General features: G+C 41.3%; 1 long non-coding RNA gene across 2 annotated transcripts; it reads left to right on the top strand.

Moving 5' to 3' along the window:
* Window positions 1-19: 19 nt before the first annotated feature.
* Window positions 20-10,655, top strand: LOC306916620. Of its 2 annotated transcripts, none has more exons than XR_013789005.1 (4): window positions 20-322; window positions 5,433-6,106; window positions 7,418-9,388; window positions 10,188-10,655. It is a non-coding gene; the product is annotated as an uncharacterized lncRNA (long non-coding RNA). The 2 variants fall into 2 exon arrangements; XR_013789006.1 differs by lacking the exon at window positions 20-322 and adding an exon at window positions 3,010-3,274.
* Window positions 10,656-11,210: the final 555 nt, after the last annotated feature.

The raw sequence follows: 11,210 nt of genomic DNA, 5'->3' as shown, positions 1-11,210 counted from the left end.
TGCTTTACTGAAAACGAGTGCTTCCAAACTCTGATGGAAACATGGCCGCGGTCTGCAAATGGTCAATACACACCTTCTTTGATTATCTCGCATCTTGCTGTGCAGATAGCAGCAAATCATTACACGTATTGCCAAGCAGCTGATCTATGGTCAACATTACACCTCAAATAACCAGTTCCCAGAGTGCAGCAGCAAAATGGCTCCTGTTCGAGTCGTTAGCAGCACCTGAAAAGGTTTAAATGAGCATTCAGTCAAACACACACCAGAGAGAAGAAGTTCCAAGATCTACTTGCAGGTTCAATCCAAAAATGACAACGCAACGGTCGGTGAATTGTTTTTTATCTACATGCTTGCTTTTTTAAATGCTGCTGAATGTGTTCATGGTTTTAACTGCTACAGTTTTAAGTTGGTTGAAGGACACATTGCAGCATTGCTTTTCTTGTGTGTGTCTGTGTTGGGCACACTTTTGTGTGTTCAAACACATGTGGCAGTGTTTGAAAAGGCGCAAGTTGACACCTGTTGTAGATTAAATAATCTTCCAAAGATGAAGGATTGACAAAGTTCTTCAGGGTGAAGTATTGAGAATGTATTGAGAAGATTCAGCAGAGTAACAACATACAGAGAGTGGGGAACAGGCCTCCTTGCCTATTCCAGCAGCCCTTCCGGGCGCAAGCCTCCCTCAACCCTATTCTCAGACAGTCTTTCTAGTCTTGTTTTAACAGAGATGCTATAATAAATGGTCATATAAGGGTTTGTGCTAAAGATAAGGATGACACACACATCGCTGACAGTGTGGAGGAGTCAGGTCAGCTGTTAGATTGACAGCTGCAGTTTGAGCAGTGAGCACATGAGAATGATGAGTGCTTCAATTTGACTGAATGGAAGTCAGATAAATACACAATAATGCATATTTACCAATCTATGTGGCATTCTTCCTCTGAGAGGCCTGTCTGTGTTGACCCACTCGTGACAGTCTTTTGGGGAAGTCTCCTTTTTGTTTGTCTTAAGGGGCAGGCCCAACTGCAGATTCTTTGGATAACATTTGGAAGAATGCCATGGACCACTTACTGTACAATGCTATACCTGTCTGTATGGAATGCTTGCATAGAGACAGGGTTGTAGGATGCAGCCACACATTAGATTATTAGGTTTTCACTGCTTATGGGAGTGTGAGGAGATTGAAACATTCTGGAGGTCTGTGGTCCATTATGTGTCTCAGATTACATCAGGTCCAGTTCCTCTTTGTCCTAAATGATGTATACTCAGTATTTATCCATTAATTTAACGACCAGTTTGGCACATGAGAAACTAACGTATGTAATTAGGAAGAAACCTGCTGTATTCTATAATATATGGGAGAAGTTCTTGGACTTCAAATTTAAGCAAGGTGATATTGAAGAAGCTTTGGATGTATAGTGGTTAATTGGAGTAGTCTGTAGCTGTGGGGTGGGGGTAGGGAACTGTGACAGACATTGTGCATTTGTTTGTTTAACTGTATGTAATGTTTTTTTTTATATATATAATTTGTTCTGTAATTATGGACATTTCCTGATGTTTCTTCGAAGATTTTGTTTGTATTTGTGCTGCCATGGGGATGTGGGGGGGGGGGAAATATATGTGAATAATTGTTTTGAAATTACTATTGTTTTAAAGAAATCAATAAACATATGTTTTAAAAAAGGTTAGGTTTTGGGGTTTGCCTAAAGGTGCACTATAGGTAACATTTTAGCCTATTTTGAGGGCCTGTGTCCAGCTTTGAGGGTTTGTGTAAACACAAACATTGAATGCCTGCAGCTACTGTAAACACAAACATTACGTAAACACAAACATTGAAGACAAAGGTGATTATGCAAATTCTGATTTGGAATGAGATGATGTGTGATAAGAGCACCCCTCAGGGTGTGATTTGTATTGTATTTGTATGTATGCATGCATATTTCAGTCCTCATTTCCCTCTATCAGCCACTATATTATGGTGCTGGTGTGTTTCCTTGCAGAAAGACACATCCCTGATGTATTTTGGTTTTGTTCCACTGTTTGTTGTTTTTCTGTGAGGGGAAGGGGGGTTCAGCCAGGTGGTTTGGATGCCAGTTCAGAGCTTGGGATCGCTCTGGTCTATAGCTCTAATGAGTATAGTGTAGGATATTTATGTGAACACCCCAGACAGTTTTTAAGTTGCTCGATTCAGTATTTAGATATTTGATATTCATTTTAGCTGCCCTGCCCCCTTCCTACACCATGATGGATTCATCTAAAACACCCACACTTTTTTATGGTGACTGATATTGTCCTAATACGCGAGGGGGGCCGTGATTTTTCATTTACTGTTTTCATTATGTTTTATTATTTAGTCTGTCGCACAGCGTGATCTGCAGCATTTTTTAATTATCATTATCATTATAATTATGGTTAAAATGGAGTTTGAAGTTGTAATGGGTTTGTATAGGAAGGGGAGAGGCTGCTAAAATGAACATTAATACAAATGAACACTCATCTCTTACTTTCTCTAATTTCAAACTAAAACATGAAACTTGGTTGAAAGAAAACAACTAAAGTTGTCGTTTAATCGAGCAACTTTTGTTCACATAAACCTGAGTAGATGATGCAATGACCAAAGGTTTTTTTTTAAAGTGAAATATCCCTTTAAACTGTCTGGGGCGCTTCAGAGACATCTAATACAGAGTAGTATAAAAGAGAGTAATGACACTCCCGTTGACTCTCATTGTAACAATGGAATGCGGAAGTGCTCATTCTATCTCAATGGAATAGTTCCAGCCATAGGAGCAATGTTTGGAACTATCGCCCATAGGCACCCGCTTTGCGGTGAGATCAAAGCGTGTCACCACTCTCTTACTACATTACTCTGGGGTGCTCCAGAGACATCTAATAGAAGATTCATTTTTCTTTTTTTTATGAATAATAACCAATGTTAAGATGGGAAGGAGGAGGAGCCTCCGAGCCTGTATCACGCGCCTCCCACTACTATGACAGTCCGTTCCGCGCACCGCACACACACAACGTTGAACCTTAACGTCTTGGCAGCGCTGGACTGGAGATCGCCTGGGCCGAGCCGCCGAGGAGTGGATAATATTTGATTTTTGGATCTATACTATACAATAGGCTACATTCCTGCCTTGGCAGGCAGTATCTCTGCGAAAGTGACCTGCGGGAAATCGACTGGAGAAGAATTAAAGGGCACAGTTGGAGTCGGATCATAATAGTCTCTGGAATTAATAACAACTTGCAGTTGGGGGACAACTGGAAAAAATAAGAGGTAAATGTTCGAGAACAAGGAGACAGCAGCACGATCAAGTGTCGTGTACACAATCATTCTTAAGGGGATTATATCGCGTCACAATGAAAGCAAACGGGCAACGTTTGGAGTGTTTTGACCTATTGTTTTGGTGTGTGTGTGTGTTTTTTTTTTTAGTAGCCTACAACTGAAGCTAACTCACCACCGTGTGTACTTTACTACTGACGAGTCGGCGATACTTTAAACACACATCCGCATAGTTCGACGGAAGGAACAAGAAGGTTCTTGTCATTAACTAACTTAAGTTAATGACACATTGATTGTGTGACCTACATGTCGTGACCTACATGTCGTGAATGTAAAGAATGTAGGCTAATTGTATTAGTCGTCCCTCACAAGCATGATTTAGTGCGTCGGAATGGTTGCGACCGGGGTGGTGTGGGGTGTGTTGTAAGCATGTTGTAGGCCAGGGTAGGGGCCATGTTTTTTTTTTGTAGGCTATTTGTGACTCAGGAATTTAAAGTTTTTGCATTTGTTTTTGAGTCTGGCGTCCAGCTATCCATCCAGGGCCAGAAATGCATGGCACATTCCAACAACAAGGCGCAAAAGGGATATTTCGCTTTCAATTGAATTCAAACATCTCTAAATATAGTAATATACCTGCTTTTAAACAGCGGACGGACATACCGTTTTCTGGAAGTTTTGTTTCAGACATGGGACCCTCTTGTAAACAAGCGTAGTGCTTTTATTGGGTCGTCCACTCACTCACAGTTGACAGTTTTTGTATTGAGTTGTGCTCGAAAATAAATGTACTGTAATTCTGCAAACTGTTAATAAATACTTCAAACAATGAATCAATATATGTGGCGGTGCAGAAAAGTTGCAGCTTCTCCGTGTTTACTTGTTTTAGTTGTGTTTCGGGGGACAGAAAGCAGACCCAGATCTGACTGGTGGTCCTAAATGTTAATGCATACAGCAGATCAGAAACTTATTTGATTCCAAAATAATTCACGAGTTTAAACCAACAGTATACTGTATAGGCTAGTTTTTGAAATAAATTGTGGCGCACTTGCTACTTTGACAGTGAATCGCCACCAGTGTCTCCTGGCGGGAACCCGGGAAGGGAATTTCCCTGACATAATTCTCATGTGATGTTGTGTTTGTGTAGCAGAGTGGCTCAGAGCCTCTGCCTGATGGCCTCAAAAGTCTAATATCTATAAAGAGAAATCGATGATCACGCCACACTTAAAAAACTTAAAATAAACGGTATGGAAATTGAAAGAGTAAATAAATAAATTCTTGGGTGTAATAATAGATGACAAACTAAGTTGGAAATCACATAAGTAATGTAAAAACTATTGCAATATTATATAAAACCAAATATCCTCAGTCAGAAATCACACTACTCTGTAGTACGCATTTTATACAGCAAAGACCCAGCTTATTGTCACGCCCTGAGAAATACTTAGGGTGACCCCCATAATCATTAAGAACTATTTCTATGTGGGAACTCGACTCGGAAGGAATATGTTGCTATTAGCTAGTCTCAGACTCTGGGTGACACTTTTTTTTTCAAACCTGCAGCAGGCAATAAAATAATATTAAAGCTAGATTTAAGTAGTAGCATGGGTTAAATATTAAATAACAATGTATGTTTACAGATGGGATAGGCACTACAACTGTAGCCTATGTCTAGCCTATTTCTTTTTTAATACAAGGGGGATTCCATTATTTCCATACTGTGTGTAGTAGGCTCAATATGTCAGTTTGTTACCACATCAAGATGCCCCAGATGTAACTTCCTGGGGTCTAAATCGCTGTGAAGATTTGGAGGGGGGAAAACTCATTTATTTTAGCCACTTGTTCAAATGCCCCCGACCCCTGACACAAAAAGCTAAAATCGTTAAAATGAAGAAAGTAGCAAATAAAAAAAACACTCGTCTTTTTATTTCTCTAATGACCTAAAACATGAACCTTGGTGGGAAAGAATCACCGGTGTGAAGCTTCTATCATTATACATCTCATGAACAACTGAATGTATATGATTGGTTGGTTAAATTTACGTTATATTTGGCAGACCGTTGACCTAATTTATCCTTTCATTGTCAATGGCAAATATTAAGTACATTTCAACGTTTTTTTTTTATTACTTACAATAAATATATTTTTTGTTTTATAGACCAACGAAGACTGCAGCTGTCCAGGTCACTTCTAAGAGTTGAGGTGCCTGCAAAACCTGTACCCATGTGAGGGAGCAACGGGGGACTATCCACGCCATGCTGACGACCTCCTAAAGAACCTGGACACGCAGAGAGAATAATTTATCATCTGACATGGAATTTAATCAGGGATAAATCATCACCGTCAGAAAGTTTGACTCGAGAAGACAATTCATGATGAATGAGCATTCTGAAAGACAATTTGTGGGGTATTCATCCCATACTTTTCAAGCTCCAGAAACATTCATTACAAGAAATGCTCCTCGATTGACTCATTACCCACATGGTTCATACATTCCGCCGTCGGATGAGCAAATATTGGAAATGGTTGTAAGAACGATTACGGAGAATAGAACACTAAGTCAGAGTACGGATAACGACGCAGTGAGAGTCGGCTCCCCCGTGATTGAGGGCAGAGGACATCCCAGTGCAGAGGACATCCCACAGGACATCCCAGAGCGTGCAGAGGATATCCCAGAGAGAGTCGCCTCCCCTGTGGTCCTCTGTACTTCCACAGTTGACGGTGGACGGCATGAAGAGGGCGGTTCAAGAGAAGACGGCGAAAACGCCCCCTTGTTTCGGAACAATGACACGGATTATCACACCAACTCCAGACCAGATAAACATTCATCAGGTACACCAGTCAGTCAGTCTCTGCTGTAAATGGCTCAAGTACAGTCCGTGGGACTCCCCAGGGGTCCTTGAGGGGGTTCCAGGGCGTCCCTGTCAAAATAAGTTTATAGTACCCTGTGTAGATCAGCTATTTGGGCGCTAGCCCCTCCTATATCCAGCTTTTAGTGCATGTTCACAAACTTTGGCCTACACATACATTAAATTCCCGTTGACAATGAATGGAGAATTTTACGTCAGTGTCTGAGCAAATAGACATACAGCTATATCTTGCGCCACCCCTTATCCCTAAAGTTATTTGGCATTTTTTACTATTTTAAAACGTGTTAAAATAGCTGATCTACAAACTCACAACGTGTCGATGTAAATTGGCTAGTTGAACAATTTTCAAATGGTAAAAATCACACCTGTTTGAACTGAGCGGTGCAACTATATAATGTTATAGTTACTGTTATGTACTGTGCTCTGTATTGTAGTGTACTGTACTTTGATTACTTTTGGAATGTGTGGGGGTCCTCAGAACATCCAGACCCCCAGGAACACGCCCAAGGGGCCGGCCTGGTTCCGGCGAGCCTTCCCGTGTCTGAGCCCATAGTGTCTATTTTACGTCATGATGATGTACGATGATGAGAGCGCCCCTCACTTCACACGGGTGTGATTTATTTGTAATATGTTTGAACAATTTAAAAACGCATGGATGTCCCCCACAAAATATTTGTGTACCAGAGCAGTGGTGCCCAAGCGTAAGCTCGAGACCCAAAAGAGAAAGTAGAGTTACCCAAACCAGGACCCAAACCAGCAAAAATAGCAGATTTACAAGCTCATTTCTGGGAATGTTTTTTTAAATTATAATTAACCCATTCTGGGCGGTGTTAGCATCATGTTATGCTTTAGCTATTGAAAAATAGCAGATCTACAAGCTCATAGTGCGGCACTCGGTGCCGAGGTCTTTGACATGAAATATTGACCACTGATACAGAAACATGAGGTATTTCAGAAAACTGTCAGAATTTAGAAGCTACGAGCTTGTAGGTCTGCTATTTTTGTAAAATCGAAGAACGACTGACATAGAAACACAGCTTTTTCAGAAAACTGTCAGGATGTAGAAGACATTTTTAGATTTCTGATCTCAGGTCAGAATGGGTTAAAAACAGAATGTAGGAAACAAGAACTCTAATGTAAACGGCCACAAAAGGAAGGAAAAAACAAATATATATATATATATATATATATTTGTTTTTTCTTTTTTTAATTAGTACAAACTAACACATTTATTCATGTACCCTTTTGTTTTTATTTGCTTTGTATTCCCTAGCAGAGCTGGGGAAAGAAGGAACCTCGAGTATAAAACCTGTGACAGAGGAAATGGAGGAGGATCTGTACTGCATGGCTGAATTTGATGTTCCCTATGCATCGCAGCGAGGGAAGCCAGGGGTGGCAACGCCTTCACCATCGCCTTCGCCAGTTCAAATGATAGTCCTCCCAGATGAGCTAGCCCTGGAGATGTCTTGCTTACAAGAGATACGATATGAAGACGTTACAGATGACGAACGTCCACAAATGGACGTGAAACCACAAAAACGAGGAGAGAGTCTTTTAGAGCCGTCCTGCAAAATGGATATTTTAGTTGAAACCGATGATGGTTTTGTGTGCCAGCCATGTGCTGCGTGTGTGAGGCGGAAAGAGTTGCAGAAAATAGAAAGGGACACCATATATGGAATCGATGACGTGCAAGATGAGCAGGGGGACTTGATCGTGGATGAATCTCCATCTGTGAGCGCACATGCAGATGAATGTTACCAAAGTGAAAACGAAACCGAGGATGAAGAGGATGATGACTGGATTGTCATCGGTCCTATGGAGATATTATCCCTTAAATATATACCCCCGGAAGTCGGCTCAAAGTCTGCACCAGCTCCTTCCCGGCTTGAAGTGTTTGACAACATGGAATGCTTTAAGGAAGCAAAAGCTAAACAGCTGGGGATAGCCCCCGATCACATCCATGGTGTTGAGGTCAATAAGTCTAATGCTGGAACGGCAGCGCCCATTGCACCAGCCAGGAGCATGCTTCCATTTGGAGCAGCACCTCAGAGAAGTCCACAGCACAGTGCTGAGAAGAGCTCTTATTTGATGCCCCTAAGCCCACTGTCCATTGTGACTGCAATGGAGCACAGCTCTGATAGCTCTAATGACTCTGATCTTCTTGAGAGAAATGGTTATCGAAGGAAAGTGAAGAGACGGAAAAAAAGTAAAAACATGGTCTCTGACTACCCCAAATCAAAGGCTGAAAGTGACAACAACAAGCCAGCTGACTGCCAAAAGAGAGGATTGATTTTAACTGAAATTGAGAGGGGACCTTGTACTCCACAGTCCAATTCTTCTGAAACTGAAAACAGCTCCGATTGCTCAATGTCCCCACTACGAAGAAACCGCTTAACGTGTCCCAGTCCATGCTGGAATGAGAGATCAAATTCACCTCTTATAAGTCATAAGAGGTCAATATCTAATTCTGAGAGTGGTGTGCATGATAACGGTGACGCTGCATCAAGTCCTCTACGCAGGAGCATATCACATGAACCTGAATTAGCGAGGCAAAAGATAAACCATTTACCATTTACCACCCTTTTAAAAACTCTGTTAACTCAGAATGACACTGAAAAGAAGCAAGCGAAAAACGGAGATGACAAAGAGTATGTCTCAGGAGGACGCTGCCCTGAGTCGGCAGCCTCAAGACTTGACAAATCTTCTGAATCCACTGTAAGAGAAAAGCCTTCAAATTCCAGACAAAGTCCAGCTGTTACAAAAGCAAATGTTTTCTCCAAGGAAGGCTCATCTGCCTTTAGCATCTCCGGAATGGGGATAAAGGAAAAATTAAAAAATCAAGTGAATCGTGTGTATCTACCAGGCCAGAGTGGAGGCATGTTGACCAGCGTGGAAATGGATGAAGAGAATTCGAGCACTATGCCATGTCCCCCACACGGTGGCACTCTCAGGCAAACGCACAACTCTCAGGAGCCTGCACCCGGAAAGCGACGCAACAGATGTGCTCCCGGACAGAGACGCATCTCCCATGATTCTCCTTCCGGACAGAGACGCATCTCCCATGATTCTCCTTCCGGACAGAGACGCATCTCCCATGATTCTCCTTCCGGACAGAGACGCATCTCCCATGAACCTGCTCCCAGACAGCGACACAAGTCTGACAACCCTCTGATGAAGAAGACCATAGCTGAGGCCAGGGGTGAGACCAAGCGGAAGGCAACAAAAGTTGCACAGAACGAACAAAGTATGTGTATATAATATATATATTTGTTTTTCTTTTCATCATAGCAGTTGAATACCGTAAATCTTCCAATAGTGGCCTGGGGTTGTATTTGTTTCAACTGTACCATGCTTTTATTGGAAGGAGGCATCTATAAGAAAGAGGCAAGTACCTCATGAAATATTAGTTACAGGTGGTCACTGGTCATTTTAACTTTTGAATGACAATAACAATATTGCCTATGGTAAATACAATAACATCAACATGTCAATTTAAAAATCACACCTGTGTGAACTGAGTGGTGTAAGGTCTTATATAGTCTGATCAGCTGTGGTCTGACGTAATGAAATCACACCCGTGTGAACTGGGTGACCATAGCAACCGTGCTCATTTTTTGCGCACAGACAGACAGACAGACTAACACCACTCAAAAAAAAAACTCTTGTGAAGTGAGTCGCTCTTATCATCATACATGACATTCCGTGCTCAGCCAATCAGCTGAGTACATTCTGTGCTCATGCACGCACACACAACGCTGTGCATAGGAGGGGCTAGCGCCCCTCAAAAATAAAAGATATGGTAGGCGATTTCCTATAATGACCTCAATGCAGCTTACATGAACAAAACGGTGCAACAGTGATCAAATTATGAGAGGGAGAGAGATGAGTTGTCATGTTGTGCATGACCTTAGGTTAGGCAGGGGCAGCGAAGTGTAGTCCTACTGTAACAGATACGGCCACACAGCAGGCCGTATCGGGGGGGGAAATCACATGTTATGTATGGAGTTTGACTGGAAGTGGCTGACTTATCCGTCTCTTTACAGGTGGCTCGAAGGGAATGGATGGCTACAAATGGATGGAGAAAAACCCTAATTCCAGAGCTTCCCCAGTAGAGTTAGACTGGAAATAATGAATAGGGTATAGGATATATCATTAGTCCTTGCACGTCTCATATTCCTACAAAGTCCAATGAGACATATATTTTCATATTGAAACTATTTGACACCTGCATTGATTTTGAGTACATGGTGTTGTATTATTGTTTTTCTACTTTTAAACTACTGTACTATTACGTTGTCTGTGTTGCATCTCATATTGCTACAAAGCCCAATGAGAACATGTCTTTTCATATTGAAACTATTGACACCTGTGTGTAATTGAGTATGTTTGTATTATTGTTTTCTACTTAATTAACTATTATTGTATTGTTTGATTGTGGTGCCTATCATGTCAAATTAAATAAAGCTTCATACAGACAGGTGACACATTAAAGGAAAAATATAAATAACTGAGTGCCGACTGCAGAAACACAACTAATGCATCCGGTTCCATGAAAGTGTACTGCATGTTGCATTTAAATATGTTAACAGATGGCTATGCTTGTAATAAGGAACAATAATATAAGAAATAACGTAATAGTTTTGTTTATAGGTGGTTTTCTGCTTTCCCCTGTTCCATGGTGGGGGGGAAAAGAATGTATATTTTGCTCACACATTTCATTTTAATTGGTATTTTTGAGCCGTTGTTTCATTGTTCAAGGATTTGTAGAGCTGATGGGCAGCATTGATTGATTGATTGATTGAAGAATTTATTAACAGTTTGCAGAATTACAGTACATTTCAAGCATAAACTCAATACAAAGGCTGTTAACTGTGAGTGGACGACCCAATTAAGCATTACACTTGTTTCCAATAGGGTCCACCATGTTCAAATCATCAAAACATTTAGAGACGTACAAATAGACACTTCTGGTTCAAGCTCTTATCTATGCTCTCATCTTGTTCTTCAGTCGAACAAAAGTAAGCTTGCCTGATCTTCTCTACACAAGGAAATTGTGGTGGTTGATG

The sequence above is a fragment of the Electrona antarctica genome (genome assembly GCF_951216825.1).
Source record: "Electrona antarctica genome assembly, chromosome: 23".
Lineage (NCBI taxonomy): Eukaryota > Metazoa > Chordata > Actinopteri > Myctophiformes > Myctophidae > Electrona > Electrona antarctica.
The sequence above is the reverse complement of the archived record's forward strand: the minus strand, read 5'-3'. Positions and strand labels throughout refer to the sequence as shown.